This window comes from Athene cunicularia, assembly GCF_003259725.1.
Source record: "Athene cunicularia isolate RWA chromosome 1 unlocalized genomic scaffold, athCun1 chr1_part1, whole genome shotgun sequence".
Classification (NCBI taxonomy): domain Eukaryota; kingdom Metazoa; phylum Chordata; class Aves; order Strigiformes; family Strigidae; genus Athene; species Athene cunicularia.
In genome coordinates, this window is record NW_020799091.1 from 19,886,432 (window position 1) to 19,903,143 (window position 16,712).

Genomic DNA, 16,712 nt, shown 5'->3' on the forward strand with positions numbered 1-16,712 from the left:
GAAGGGAAGGGAAGGGAAGGGAAGGGAAGGGAAGGGAAGGGAAGGGAAGGGAAGGGAAGGGAAGGGAAGGGAAGGGAAGGGAAGGGAAGGGAAGGGAAGGGAAGGGAAGGGAAGGGAAGGGAAGGGAAGGGAAGGGAAGGGAAGGGAAGGGAAGGGAAGGGAAGGGAAGGGAAGGGAAGGGAAGGGAAGGGAAGGGAAGGGAAGGGAAGGGAAGGGAAGGGAAGGGAAGGGAAGGGAAGGGAAGGGAAGGGAAGGGAAGGGAAGGGAAGGGAAGGGAAGGGAAGGGAAGGGAAGGGAAGGGAAGGGAAGGGAAGGGAAGGGAAGGGAAGGGAAGGGAAGGGAAGGGAAGGGAAGGGAAGGGAAGGGAAGGGAAGGGAAGGGAAGGGAAGGGAAGGGAAGGGAAGGGAAGGGAAGGGAAGGGAAGGGAAGGGAAGGGAAGGGAAGGGAAGGGAAGGGAAGGGAAGGGAAGGGAAGGGAAGGGAAGGGAAGGGAAGGGAAGGGAAGGGAAGGGAAGGGAAGGGAAGGGAAGGGAAGGGAAGGGAAGGGAAGGGAAGGGAAGGGAAGGGAAGGGAAGGGAAGGGAAGGGAAGGGAAGGGAAGGGAAGGGAAGGGAAGGGAAGGGAAGGGAAGGGAAGGGAAGGGAAGGGAAGGGAAGGGAAGGGAAGGGAAGGGAAGGGAAGGGAAGGGAAGGGAAGGGAAGGGAAGGGAAGGGAAGGGAAGGGAAGGGAAGGGAAGGGAAGGGAAGGGAAGGGAAGGGAAGGGAAGGGAAGGGAAGGGAAGGGAAGGGAAGGGAAGGGAAGGGAAGGGAAGGGAAGGGAAGGGAAGGGAAGGGAAGGGAAGGGAAGGGAAGGGAAGGGAAGGGAAGGGAAGGGAAGGGAAGGGAAGGGAAGGGAAGGGAAGGGAAGGGAAGGGAAGGGAAGGGAAGGGAAGGGAAGGGAAGGGAAGGGAAGGGAAGGGAAGGGAAGGGAAGGGAAGGGAAGGGAAGGGAAGGGAAGGGAAGGGAAGGGAAGGGAAGGGAAGGGAAGGGAAGGGAAGGGAAGAAGGGAAGGGGAAGGGAAAACAGTTGAGTTCAGCCAGAAGGGCCCTACAACATTCCTCTAAGCCTACTGCCTGGCCACTTTAGGGCTGAATAAAAGCTACAGCACGTTATTAAGGATATTGTCCAGGGCTCTTAAACATTGACAGGCACCTCTCTAGGAAGCCTGTTCCAGTGTGTGACCACCCTCTAGGTAAAGAATTGCTTCCTGATGTCCAGTCTAAACTTTCCCTGATACATCTTTGAACCATTCCCACACGCACGTCCTGTCACCAGATACCAGGGAGAAGAGATCAGCATCTCTCTCGCCCCTTCCCCTCCTCAGGAAGCTCAGAAAGCAGTTAGGTTGCCCCTCAGCCTCTTTTTTTCAAACTAGACAAACCTGACCAAATTAACCACCCTGAACTCCCGACTCGCTAAACAACACCTCTACCTTGGCTCTCTCTGGAGGCTGGGTTGTTTCAGCTTGGGGGCAGTGGTCTGCACCACAGCTGCAGAGCAGACCTGCTTTCAACCGGAGCTGTAATAATGCGTGTGCCCTGGCAGCCTGACTCTGCTGTACAGCATTAGTCTGGGCTCCTCAAAACATAAATGCTTGTCTGGGTTTTAGCTATAAATGCAAGTGAGAACCACTAAAAGGGAAGTTGTATGTGGGCCCTCTGGCTTAGGGCTAGGTTCTGCTCCCTTTGAAGTCAGTAAAAGGTTTTCCCATTGACTTCAGTGGTTGGAAAAATTAGTTAGGGTTTTTTTTGTTTTTTTTTTTTTTTTTTAAACACCATCAGACATTCATTGCACTCTCCCATGAGAGCAAGTTGAATTATCTGTTGTGAATAATTTATCGAGTGAATTTAGTCCTTTTTCTGTTCATGTATAAAAAGTGCCATTTGCATTCAGAATTACAAGTGTTCGATAAGAGCAATATGAGCACATCATTCAACTCACAGGTCTGTCTCTCCTGCCTTCTGCGAGAGACAGAGGAAAGGACATATGAGACAGAAGCCAAGATTTTGACTGGAGGAGGAGTAAGTTACATCTTTGTAAATATGCCCAACACCCAGAAGCCATGGAGGTCAGACCAAAACCTTGACCCATAGGTATAAGTTGCTCACCTTGACTGTGCCTCCATCAGCTGTGCCGCATCACAAGTTCCCCCGTCACTTGGTAAAATTTCTGCTCTTTAGACAGATGAAGGAAACTTGCAAAAAAAGAGAAAATACCAATTGCTTTTGTGCAAATGCAAACACATAGAGCCAGGCGTCTTTTGGAAATCCAAGACAACAAAACCTGGTTATGTATCTTGGGAAAAAGTGGGAAAAAATGCTAATACGTAAGACTTGGCCAGATGGCTGAACTCACCAATTTTTGCACTTTCATACTGGTGTTTTGCTACATTTCACCAATCTCTAATATTTTACTAATTCTTTTTACAAGCATTAAGTCCAAAGAAGGAGATACTGAGATACAAAAGGCAGAGGACAGCTGTATGGAACAGACAAGTTATTGTGCCCTCTTTCTTTTTGTGGGAATATATGCAGCCATGATGGAAAGGGTGGACTTTCAGCTTGTTTTGGGGTCAACTGAAAATCCAAGCGTTAATGGACAAAAGTGACTTGAGGTCAACCTGAAATTACTACTTTAGAATTTTTTTGACAAATTGAATTATCTTGCTACACAATTGCTTTCAATCTTTTTTGCACACTTTAAAATATTCTATAACCTTGAAATACCTCTGGAATGGATAGTCATTCTAAAATGAAATATTAAAACATCGAATTTTGAAAGTGACAAATGAAACATTCCCACTTTTTATCTTCTCTGTTATTATTTTGTTTTAACCTGAAGACATCTATGGATTTGGTATGAACTCATGACATGATTTGGTCAACCTGCCCTTGCAGGCCTCAACAGGAAAAGCTTTAGACAAAACTTCTAACTGAAGAAGAGTAATGATGAAAGGTGATTATATTCATGCAAAATAGCTCTTACATCTAGGGGTATTTGGACACCAGAGTGCTCTGTAATCAAGGAGGCTGGGTGAAAATATTCTCTGCCACATCTGTTGTGCCCATGTTCTCATGTGTAATGGGAACTTCACACAGAGAGTTGAGTGGCATTCCCTTGCCCTTTTCACTCCCCCTGCTTTTGGCTGGGATTTCTCCTGGAAGCAAATGGCATGGTGTCATTTTTGCAAAACTGTAAAAGGACATGGGGTATGAGTGAATGGCCTTCCAAGATGAGTGAGGGTGATTTCTGGAAAAGGATGGTGAGGAGTTGGATGAAATGGAACCAGAGGCATTTTCTTCCATGTGGTCCCTTTTTATTCTTTCTGGTTTTACATTGTAGGAAGCTTGCACAAAGCATATGTAATCAATACCTACTACTTACTGTTTTTCTCAGAGGTTTAAAACTCAGTCCCCTGAATTATGGTAGGGATTTTTTTATGGCTACCCTTCACCTCTGTAGGTCTGAAATGGAAGTCTGCTTCTGATTGTGAAAAATGTAGTAACACTGTCTTCCTGGCAAGAGGGAAGAAAGACTGACAGACACCTTGCAAACTGAAAAAAAAATTTAAAAGCACAGAGAGACTCCACGGTCAGCTCTGAGCTCCTGATGACTTGCAGACATGGGGCAGCTGAGCAGCAGTGGTGGAAGAGCTGTTTCTGTTGCATCACTCCCAACCTGGCTTAGCCTGAAGAACATCTGAGACAGTGGAAGAGATCCCATGCTGGGCTGCACGGCACAGCCACACCAGAGGGTTTATTCCAGCTGAAGGGAATTTGCAAAGTGTCTATGGAAGAAATGTTTTTGAACATGAATTTTTTTCATCCTTAAAATTAATACAAATGAAGAAAAACAGACAAGAAACACTATATAACAAAATTATTCAGAAAAGGTAATTTAAAAACCATGTAACATTTATAGGTATAGTCTTTTTTATACCAGTTAAGGACTTTGAGGTGAAGGGTATCCTCTCCTTGTTCCCTGGACATATCTTACAGCTTTTTTGGGTTGCTTGCTGAAGGTTACTGTCACAGACTGCTGGTCCAGCTCCCAGCCTTTGCTCCACCGCTGACCCATGCAGTAATCTGCAGGAAGCCATGGCTTTGCTTCATTTCAGCTGAGGGTGTCTCTCCAGTGACCCACAGGCACCACAGTCCTGTCCCAGCCTCACGCCCTACAGAGTGCTGGAACCACAGGGGCACCCCTGCAGCTGGAGCCATCGGGTGAAACAGCAGCAGCAATAATTACAGACCAGCCGGCAGAGCCTCGCACTGCTTTTCCCCAGTGATTACACCAGGCAGACGCTCTCAGTCCCTCCAGAGACTGCAGTATATGGCACAGAATGAACACTGAATAAAACCCCGAGGATTCACCAAGTATGAATTAGTGGTGGAAGTGACAGCTAGCAAAGCACTGTGTCACTCATTTTGAAAGAAGCCCCAGAGCTTTTCAGTGTTTCGAGGCTGCCTCACGTACTGAACGGGATCACTGAGCACAGGGTGACAGGACAGAGGTGTCTGAAAACCTCTGCAGGAATTTTTCACTTCATGCTTCATTTCTAAGTAGTTCAGTGACTCCAGAGAGTCAGGAGCAGCCCTCTCAACATAGTACTCAGGGTGTGCTCAGTTTTAAGCCAGAGTTTACCCATTTTCTGCTGAAGTTCTTTACCTTTTTTTTTTTTTTTTTTTTTTTTTTATATATAATTCATGGGGCTCGAAGACACTACATCATTTTAAAACTAGTACATCTTCCTAACGTTAAGCAGTGGATCTAAGCTGCAGAAAGTGAATTGCAAGACTTTGGCCAGCGCAGCGCATCTAGACCCCAACTGGTGATGGGAGAAAGTCAGCAAGCTTTTAAAAAGTCATAGATAATTACCATGCCAGGGGCTAGTATTTAAGGATGAATACAGGGAGGCTCAGAACAGTAACAGGTTCATAGGGAAAACAGGCCCACTCCCTGAAAAGTTACTTCAAACACCACAGTTCCTTCTAACTGGATAGGTGCGCTACTGCACAGGTAAACTCTTCAACGCATTACAGTATCAGGGAATGGAAGAGCTGCTGTTTGCTGGATTACAAAATCAATCAGCTCATTAAGGAAGACATAAGTAATGTCAGCTCTGCTGATACCTTAAGATTTGCTTGGAAACCACTGAGACTAGAAAAAAAAACAGAGGACAGCCAAAAACAGCAAAAGAAATTGTCAGAAAAAGAAATGGGGGATTAAAGAATCCCTCTTATTTTCCATATGAGCCTTCTTGCTGTAGCACATATCAGTGGGAAGTATCTGCTTGTACAGGTACAGAGGAAAAGCATCTAGATTTCTAACATTTGCCACCTGTTTGAATTTGCTTTCCAACAGATCCATGTCCTCTAATACTGCATATGTCCTTCTTCCCTCTCCAGCCCATGTGGCAGCAGCTAAGAACTCCTCCAGACTGTTTGCTTTGTTACTTCCTGCTCCATTTTCCCAGGTCAGATCATTTTCCACATCTTTTTCTGAAAACCAAACTCTCCCCCTCCCAGCTGCAGAGGCATAAAGAGCATAAATGTGTTGTTCAGCATGTCCAGAGCCTGGCTGACCCTCACTCTCAGGCAGATCAAACTGGGGATGTTTCAGAGAAAAGGTTCTTAAAGGAATCTAAAAAATGCAATATATGGAAAGAAGAATAAAGAGTGGCAAGTAGAAGTCGAGGGATAAAGTGAGTTTCCAACACTCTATCAGACTGTCATCTCCGCACAGGCTTCATGCTCACCAGAAACTGATTAACACATGAAAAACTGTCACTGGGAAAATCTGGTATCAGTTCAAAGTGCAGATAGCAAAGATCATCATGACTGGGAGATGTGCATGTCCCTGTAAAGTATATCTCCAGTCTTCAGGGAGATAATAAACTGTCAGTACTTTGTTTTAGTGGCTGAAGAGCTGCAGTACTGGGAGGTGTACAGTGAGCAGAACAAGACACATTTCTCAAAATAGACACCTGGACTCTGTTTTCAGAAAATTATGTCTGAGCCTCACAAACTTACAGAATTTGGAAGTGCCCGCCTCAGAACCGTGCAATTTAAGTAACCAAAATGTCCACTAAATCTCCAAGAAATCACACCAAACGAGCTGAAGTACAGATTCTTGAACAGGTAAATAATCATGCCCTTTTGCAGTATAAATGTGGAGGAAAGAAAAAACAGTTACTGACTTTTCACATGTATGTGAAAGGAATCCTGTGGGCACTGTGAGGTTTTGTTTTATTACTGTCACTCAGCTCCAGCGTCCCTTCCAGGTGAAATTTTATAGAAAAAAAAATGTTCATCAAGAAATAGATGTTCAGGTTGAGCAAATCAATCATGGGGCTTCTGAAAAGAAGTAAAAAATCTGAGCTGAGAAAGCATGAATTTCAAGATATTTTTGTTGTTGAAACAACTTTTCTATATAAACAGCTTATGTTTTGCTGTTTACAAAAATAACAGTAACCCGCCCAAAATGAAGCAAAACAGAAGTTCAACGCGAAGGAAATCATTAAATGTTTTCCAGTTCAGCCAACAGACTGAAAAAATTGATTGTCTGAGTATGATCTCTGTGTTATCCAACTGTTCTCAATGCAAAACAAAAGGATTACAGAGAAATAAGGAAGCCACTGAAAACTGAAAGAGGGAAAATATCCATCATTTGTCTTAAAGCTAAATACAAATTAAAAATGCAGGCAGTGCATGTAGTCCCCTAAGGGACAGATTTACTTCTAATTAATAGTATGTTAGTGTCCTAGCCCTCTGCATTAAAAATAAACAAACCCTCTAGATTAATCCTGCTATAACATTGTAGCTAGAACCTCCAAGAATTAACCCAGCCCAATCCCAGATTTACTTGCACTGTAATTACTGGAAATGGTGGAGAGTTGATTTGCTTCCATGTACTGAACTTAAAGGAGAAATGTTTAAAAAAAAATAATCCTGTAAATATGAGGGGTTTTTACATGGATATACAGCCATTCCCTTTCTTCTCTGGATGTTTACAGTATCTCAGACTTTTTTTTTTTTTTTCTAATTGTGCTAGTTAAGTTTTTCTACTTTAAAAATAAATGAAAATAAAATCCTGGCTGTGCTGTTGAAGCAGACCTAACAGACCACAGGAGGGATGGGTCTTCCCCACTACCTTTAATTAAAAGCCCAAAGAAGAGTGTAAGCAGATTAGGGGGACAATGGGGAATACTAGGTCAGAATGTGTTTTTCAAACAGCTGAGAATGATTTCTGGAGGATGAGGACATTTTTGCTGAGAAGTAAGCATTCAAAAAACTTCCATCGCATTGGGGATGCCTGGGTTTTTTCCTCACCCTTGTACTATCTCAGACCTTTCCACTGACTTCAGCAGAAATAATTCTAATTAGTGATAGTGGATGTAAAAGTCAGAATCCTGCCCTTATTAAAGATTCAACCTCCCTAAATAGGATGCCTAGATAGATGTGATCATATTACCTGTGCTTATTTAAAAAATAAAAAATACTTCTCCAATTTACAGCAAGGCTATTGCTAGATTTAGCTGCTGCAGATAAAAAAAAGAAAAGTCCTTTAAGTACAATTACTGATAGATACATCATTAGTTTGATTTCAGGAGTGCTCTGTCTCGCTTTCCTTCTTTCCCCTCCTTTCACAATGTATAAAGCAACCAGCCCCCAGGTCGTGGGAGCGGCTGGGTACCAGCACGGTGGTAGCAAGGGGGAGACTTTGAGCTCAGGTGAAAGGACTCAGAGGCCAAGTGTGAAAGAGAGAGAAGAAACCTGAGGACATGTGAAACACACGGGCTGTGAAGGAATTACTGAAAAGCTTTGGGACTAAATCTGAGCCTTAGAACATGGTGGGAGAGGAGAGAAATAATTGTGCTTTTTATTATGACAAGTTTCCAAAACTAATGACACAATTCACTGTCAGGATTTTTTTTGGGAGCCCCAAACCTGCAACTACTCCCATACAAGCTGCTCTTAAGTAGATAAACACTATAGATTTTGTATTTGAAATAAGGTATGTCAGCAGCTTCCAGAAGGGTTGCATATAAGATGCTATCTAAAACTAGGCCATTCCTTGCAAACCTGCAGGAACCAGGTTTCCATCTGTTTCAAACCAAAGGGTAGGTTTCATCTCCCCATGTTTAACCAGCTGCAGAGTAAACAGCTGCATCTCAGCTAGTTAGCTTAAATCCCCTTTCTCCAATGTGGCAAAAGACAAGTAGTCTTAGAGTGCAGTTTATTTGACCTGTTTTACGTATCAGCTTAAGGGTGGATGAGGTAAATCCTGTCCTAAAAAATCTGAGTTGAAGTTAAACAGTCAGAGAAAAACACATGTTTGCTCAAATCAGCCCCTCTACAAATGTTTCAGCATTTGTGGATTTTAAGTTATTTCCTTCCTATCCCAAAAATACCAGCCAACATTTTTCAGTTTTTCCATTTGGGGAAAACATTGTTACACAGAAATAAAACATTTTCCATCATCTCTAATGCAAGCATGTGCATTGCTCAATGTATGTGCACATGGTGATGCCTGTTTCTTGCACCAAGGGAGTTACTAAGATAGTTGGGAGTTTGCAGGACTGGTCAAAGTTACACCATGGGAAAGGCTTGGTGCAGCCTGGAATTTAGTTGTATCAGTCCCTCAGAGCTGTGAGAGTTTCTAAAGAAATCTGACCCTGCTTTTTCTTTCTAAAAATGATGCCTTGATACATATCAGTGAACTCGCAGTCATAGGGATGCTGGTAGCTTGTAAAGAAGCACACGATTCATTTCCCACATGGCACTTCCACTGATCTCTTTTTAATATTGGCCTCCGATGTCTGCTCTCACTAAAGAGCATTGTGTTGTACACATGATACAAATAACACCAGAGGGTTTTTTCCAAAGGGCTATTTTTGACAAAAGCTGTTGCTCTGACAGCAGATCGCTCGATCAATTCTAACTGAATGTCAGCTAAAGGACAACTTTTCAGTTTTCTCTTTTTCCTTTTTTTCATCACTAAGTAAAACGAAGCAGTGGGTGTTGATTTATGACAGTTTTACTAAAATATCTGAAGAGTACAGTTCAGTTTAAGAATAGATTAGTACCAAGAGGAATAATCACTGGGGCTTCCACTCCTGCTGTACTTGCTCAGACAAAACAGGTTTCCAGAGAAGCACCATTTGCACAAGGAGTATGTAAGATACATTGGATTAGGCCCTTTAAGTTGGCTGGTAGGGCACCCAGGATGCAGAACAAGCATCCCCCAGCCCCTTGGGGCCTGGAGGTCTCTCCTCATTGGTGTTTCCACACATAATAGTTGAATTCGGCATCTACCAAAGACAATTGCAAAACTTCCACCAAGCTCCACGGTGCTGGATTGGGGCCAGGGGCGAACACACTGGAAACCAGCAGCCTAGTTTGCCTGATGTCACTGACTGGTTGAGGAAAGCCCATTTCTCTTGACTCCTGGCCAGGGTATATCGTCCCTTGCTTCCAGCCAATGGCAAAACCATGCACCAATGCAAAAAATGTCATATGTATCAAATGGGATGATCAAGATCATCCAGTCTTTTTCATGGAGTTTTTCCACGGAGCCTCACAAAAATAGGCTGACAGGTGGTCACAGAGCTTTGCCTGAACTCATGGATTACCAGGCCAGAAGGAAGCATTCTGTGACTGTCAGATTTGCAGTCTTGAAAACACAAGGTAGAGAAAATGACCTGATTTTTTTGCAAAAATATGTGCCTATGGCCAGGTTTGTTTTTTTTTTTTACTTGCTCATTTCATGGCACACATGCATACATACATACATATATACATATCTAAACACACAGAAGTCCCAAAGCATTTTTTTTTCAGAGAGATTCTTCTCCTTTTCACACTCTGGTCTTACTTAAATATGCCTAGAAGTTTACTCTCTCTCAAAATAACTCTCTGTACCAGTTTTTTGAAGTGCAATGTGTCTGTGAAATAGTAAAGGGGGTAAATGGCCAACAAACTGCATCCTTCACCAACACTTATCTCAGATCAATTGATAATCCCTTGTCAGACTGATTGCTGTCAAAACCAGGACAAGCAAAGGCATTTTTCATTCCCACCATTGCAGCTGTTGTCTTTTTCTGTTAGCCCAATTAAGCAAAGCAAAAAGGAGTAGCACCCTATCAGAGCCAGTTTGCCTTAGGATATAAATTGTCATCTTGTATTTGTCCATAGTCAACACTGCAAGAATAACAAAGCAATGCCATAAAACTTAACCACTGTGCTGAAAACACAAAGCAACCATTTTTCCCCCTCCAAATCAACGTGGCATCCAGCCATGATGCCTCATGACAGGCACGGACCCTCCCTCAGCCCGGCGGATCACAGGGCTGTGCACAGCCACCCTGTGTCCCCGGTGGCCAGCCCCGTGCCTGTGCTGCCAGGGTTTGGGGCTCAGCCTCACTCAGCCCGAGCCCAGCAGAATCGGACTCCTCCCCCCACCGCTCCAGAGCTGAGGGATTTTGCTGGATGCTGTCATGAAAGCTGTTTTCCCTCCTCCACCTCTCCTCCACACTTGGCAGGAGAGACCCCTACACCTTTCAGCTTGGAAAACAAGGGGGAATCAGTAATTTTCCCTGGCGCTGTTAGCCAAAGCCCTTCTGGAAATGAGCTGACACTATTGTAGGAGTGTAGCTGACTTCTGGCAACAAATGCCGAAGAAGTGCATCACCCTTGTGGCTTGTTGTCTACATGGCAGGACACCCTGTTGTGTGCTGGATTGTCACATGTAATCTATGCAAATGCAGTTATTAGCTTTAGCAGATGGTTTTTTTTATCGTGCTGCTTCAAAACTGAAAAGGGATCTGCGGGGATTTTTGTTTTCTTATCTAGATTTTGAGGAACAAAATAAATTGCAACAACCTGTTGTTACTGTGAACGCACCCTTCCTGGTACATAAGGCTGCGCACCTATTTCCACTCTACCTAAGAACATTTTATTTATTGCTTTTTATTTTCTTGATCTAAATTTTAACAAAAATTCTCATAACAGTGTTAGGAAAGTAGGTTTGTGTTTATTGTCTGCCTGTGACCCATGGAGACAAACAGATATAGAGGTATCAAAGAGGAGAATCAATGTTAGCAGCAGATTTAAGTTCTTCATTCCTGGTCCTTGCTACCGGGCAGTGCCCCTCATTACAAAATGCTCTTTTTGCTCTCCTTAGGCTCATTCATCTGTCAGTTGATGATAGATATCAGAGCAGTGGGCAAGGCAGTTTGGATGCAGGCACTTGGCTTGGAGGGGAGAGGGTTTAATGGCATGAATGCCATTTTGTCTGTTGTCTCACCATCAAGCAGGCCCCTGTGCAGAGAGCAGATATAACTTCAATGTCCCATCCTTGAGCTGTGGCCGGTCCATGAGAGCTCCGGGGGCACAACCAACCTTCTGACTGTGAGCACTTGTGGTGGGAATTGAGACTGGAGCAGGGACCAAGGCAAGACCGACATCAAAGATGCAAGAAAGAGGGTGAAGCTGAACTAAGAGGATTTGCTGGGGGCTGTGCCAGGGAACCCCTGGAGCAGCCATATGGCTGCAGACAGTGCCGGGCACCACCAGCCTCCACTGCCCCTGTGACCGTACAAGAAGCTTCTTCTCAGCAGCACGGCAGTGGTCCTGCTGGGGTGGCACTGGGCTCCCCACCTGCCTTCCCTGCGCTCTGCAGCTGCTCGCCCGGGGCTGCCGAGCCTCACCAAGGTGCAGGGAGAGGGCAGGGAGGGCTCGGGAGTGGCAGCCAAGGGGAGGAGGGAGCAGAGGGCTCGAGCAGCCTGGCAGAGCTCTGCACGGCACAGCCCTCCCCATCAGCCCCCCGGCACAAGCCCACCACCCGTGGGCACAGAAGAGGGCATTAGGCTGCACTACAGTAATTAAGTGTGGATCGTGCATGTACCTCCTGCGTGTTTAAATGTGAACCAGTTTAATTGAGTTTTAATTAAAGCTGTTGTGAATCGGCTTAAATCTGTGCTCCTTTAGTGCTCTAGGAAGATTTTAACTGCAGAGGTAGGATGCTATCTCACAGAGGCAGGAGGGTTTGAGCTGGTTAATTGTGAGAGGCATGTGAAAACCTAAATATGCTGACCCAAATGCAGCTCCTGGACACAGCTCAACTCAGTGTCCTTGGAAATCAGTGAGCCCAGTGACTCTGGGAATGGAGTCCCAAGGGGAGTAGAGACATTCAGCCTTACAACTCTCTGTCCCAAGTGCAAGGTACACTTTCTCTCTCTGTTTTCTCCAACATAAAGAAATAGTTTTGTGTATCCTAAAGAAAAACAACTCTACCAAACTACTCCATTGCACAACTAAAATGGAAAGGTTAAGAAAAAGACCAAATCACATCAATTAGCTTCCTTGCCAAACAATTGGAAAGCACTTACTGATATGAAAGCATATAAAATAAGATAGAGCAAAACACAGTAGCACAGAGCACTAATGTGAATTTGGTGTGACTCCAGGATCTGACTTACCTTTTGCACTGCAAATGCAAGTGAAACATTTTAAAGGAATTATGCTTTTCTATTAATCATTTATAGTATTGATAGGATATTTCTTCTAAGAGGTTTTTCTTTTTATTTTTTTTTTTTGTACACTGAACATTATGGATGTTCAATTATAATAAAGCATTGCAAACTATTTGCTTCTAGCTAGGGAGAAAGATTTATAGAGAAGTTTCTCTTAACATCGAAAGTGAAAAGTCATTTACGCTAAGGAAATGCATTAACCTGCTACCTATTAAGGGAGTATAGTGTTCTCAAGAAGCTTCTGAAAATTTTAAGTATCTTAGCATCAGATGGTAAATTATTATCTTGCGATAAGGTGATTGTGCATAGTTTGTCATGTTTCTTTTATAATTAATAAGAGTTAAAGAGAACAAGAATGACACAGAATACTGTTAAAATGGCAGGAAGCAATAATCAAACACTTCCATCTGCCTTCATTTCACACTGGTAACATGTTTTTCACTCTCCTTGTTTGAAACAGGGAAGGCTAGAGCATGCCACTACGAATCTATGTTCAACATGTTTCTCTTTACTAAAGCTTTCCTACTATAAGCCATAGCTTGACAATTATACTACTGAGATAAATTACAAAGGCAAGGCTTCAAAATTTAGATATTTTTATACCACATCTGTAACACCAGGATCAAGCAGAACCTCGGAGACCTGGTTGTGTAAGACAGTGCTATCAGAGATGTGGAAAGATGGGCTTGCCAGTAATTTATATCAACACATTTTTCAAGGGAGAAGTACAGACCTAGACAATGTATAAACCATAAGTTGAGTGAACACATTTGCATTTAATCATCTTAATAAACAGCTAAATGAAAGCACCAAAAATCAAAGTTGTGATACAAAAATACCAGCTGACTTAACTCAGAGCTCAGCCAGGCCCTGCAAAGCCTGAGCCAAAGACGGAGCAGAGCAGTGAGGCTACACATTTTGGTGCGGGCATGCTGGAGAAGTGGCTGGATGCACTGTGGCCAGCCCTGGGTTGTCTCGGGAGACAATTCCCCAAACCAGTTCCTTGCTGTTCCCATTCCCCATGGCTGGAGACCCATGAGGAACACCAAGGAAATTCCTCTTCCACAGAGTCAGGGAAATATGGGGTTGGAGGTGCCACACATAGCCAGGAGAGGATTTCCCTTTCCTGTAGGTCTCATGAGGACTGCAGGAGAAGTGAACATCTAATCCCAGCCCCTCAGCCTTCTCCAAGGGCAGATGAGCACCTCCAGGGGCAGCAGCCAAGGGAAAAGGAGAGCTGTGGATAGCATGGAGGGAGATGCCAAATGCATCCTTCCTAGTAGGGCACATTGTGCCTGAGTTACACACAGTGCCTCTGGGAGCCTCCTGGGCCATGTCTGATACACCTCACACTGTGCAGTTATGGGTCTTCCATCCAATCTGATACTTTCTGTCAGTAACAAAGAAGAAGAACAGGTTTATCCCACATGTGAAAAAGATTGGATATTGCTGAATTATAGAAAGTACTGACCTCATATGTACCATATAATTTTTCCCTTAATGTGTGCAAAGACATCGCTATTAGAGATATACAGGTTCCATATAGTAAAGAATGTTTGTTGAAAAAGTGGTTTTCCTGTCTCTGTGTTCATTATAAGCAGTTTTCTGTAAAACCTCAACTGGGAATTTCTTAGCAGACCAGTTTAATCCCTCCTTGCTTAATCTGCACTTCTTAGTCTCAGAATGATTTAATTAGTAACCAGTATTACAGCACATGTAGATTACTGTCCTATTAAGACAACAATTTTTTTTATCAGGATTAAAAAAAAATAAATTTGCAAAACTCCTTTGTTCTGACCCAGTCCCCAGCCATTTAGCTGGACAAATGGTGGCTCATGTGTTGTGAAACAATCTTATTTCTGAGCACATTTCTCGAGTTTTTGAACCAGAGAACTGCAGACTTTTGAAACCCTTTCTGTCGATCCTCTAGAACACAAAGTGTATCATGAAGCACTGTTATCAAAATAGAAATAGCTGATTTTTTTTTCCCATAAATATACAAATAACTTTATTGAACACTGGAACAGTAACAGTACTCTTTCCTGACATCTTGCAAAGCACAAGGAGATGGTGTATGCAGGGGTTGGTCCATGTGAGTGGATACAGCCCCACAGTCCTGGATGCTCTGCAGGACCCCCCTTGCCATCGACATTTTCACTTTTGCAAATCTTAGCCATGAATTTTATTTGTGGCAAACAACACAAAACTTAGTTCTGCTATGGGGAGAAACAACTCTCACAGACAGCTCTCATATTTAGCATGAAATCTTTCCAATTTTTTTTCACGTTCATCTTGAAAGCTGAACAAAGCCATAGATTTTAGCACGAAAGATAACTGCAGAAGTCATCTTTCCCATTTCAGTAGCAGAATGGTCACTAGTCACCTTGGAGTGGCTGCATGTACATTAAGGGCGCTGGTTTATGACAGTCTTACTGACATCACTGCAAAGAAAGTTTTGTGCTTGATTCTGCTATTGAAATAAAAAATGCACAAACTCTGCTTAATTAGGAAGGTACCTGATCATTGGAGTCCTGGAAAGTGGAACCAGAGTGGTGGTGTTGGCTTTGTAGTCCACTGGGGATAAACTGGAAAAGAAGCTAGAGGGTAGCAAAGAAGGTTCTGGGGAGACAAACCTCAGTCAGTGTCACTCACGAGACCTCCATGGGCTCTGGTGGCTCTGCACCAAACTGAAATGAGATCGCTGAGAGCAGGTGGGCTAAGGAAAGGAAGGGTTTTTATAAAGCAGCGAAGGATGAGGATAGACAAATGATAAAGCCATACCGTACAGAAAATACAGTATGAAGAAGTAACACCCGTCTTATGTCTTTAACAAAACACAGACTTCATTTCAGCCAGGAAATGTCCTGGGCTACTCTGGCACAAGCTGACACAGAGGCAGATACACACGCAAGCAATGCCCCAGGAGTCCAGATCACAGGCACAGGCAGACCCTGCCCAAGCCCCCAGCACCTGCATTTTGTGATGGTGTCAGTGTATTAGTTGTACTGAAAAGCAATCTTCTGCAAAACAAAGGGGGACACATGGCTGGAGAGCAAGCAACACCGACTGGCAGAGCATTCAGCACTCCCAAATCATGTTTTAAAAGCAGGAACAGTCATGGGTACTGCAACAGAAAGTCAGCCCCAAACCTGGCTGCTCCAGAGGTGTCACCAGCACTAACACAGGTGCAACCTGGTGGGACCGAGATGATGTTCACACAGGCACCTCCTAGCTGCCAATCCTTACCATCCTCTGCTGCTTTCCAGAGAGAGGAGGCACCTTGCTGCCATGGCTGGAGCAGGAGAGCACCACTCAGGGTACTTTGTCCCATGAGAAGTGACTGAGACCCTCACTCCACACCGGTTTCCATGCGTAACTCAAAACCAAGGAAATTAATTATCTCTGAACTTGCAGGTAGTGTTGCATGAAGATAAGAGGAAGGAAAAAAACCATTCATGACTTTCTCTTTTGTCCTTTCAAGGCAAGGGCAGACAAACCTGTCCAGGATAGTTATTTTATAACTGAATTAGCCTTGAAAAAAAATAGCTGATTTTGCATGAACTAAGACTATTTGAGTTATCTCTAATACCCAAAGGGCTCCTGGGTTTGCCTGCCACAAGCCACATTCCAGCTGGAGTCCTAATTGCCATGTCTGACCCCAAAGGCATGGTTACTGGCATGGAACTAGTTCAGCTCACCAGTTACTGATCTTCTGGCCCTTCCAGATCTTTATCTCTTAGTTTTCTCTTGCTGTTAAAAGGCAAAGCCACCAAGAGAGGAATCTGGCAGCATAGGAAATGTCTTAGCTTCACAAGAAGTTCCAGGTAAAACCCCTTCATCTGATACCTGTTTCTGATCACGTCCTTATTTACAGCCATTTCTCAGTTGGGTCCTTTAAAAATTGCTTGAGGGAAAAATATACCCTGTAAAATTAAAGTTGTACTTGTTAGTCTTCAAAGGTTGAGTGTAACACAGGTGATTCATTCACTTTTCTTCCCACACATGCAGATGAGAGACATTGTGTTCAACATTATTTTCAAACACAGATGCTTCATATTTTTGTCCTCAAAAGTAGCACAATCCTTCCTTCCTTCCTTCCTTCCTTCCTTCCTTCCTTCCTTCCTTCCTTCCTTCCTTCCTT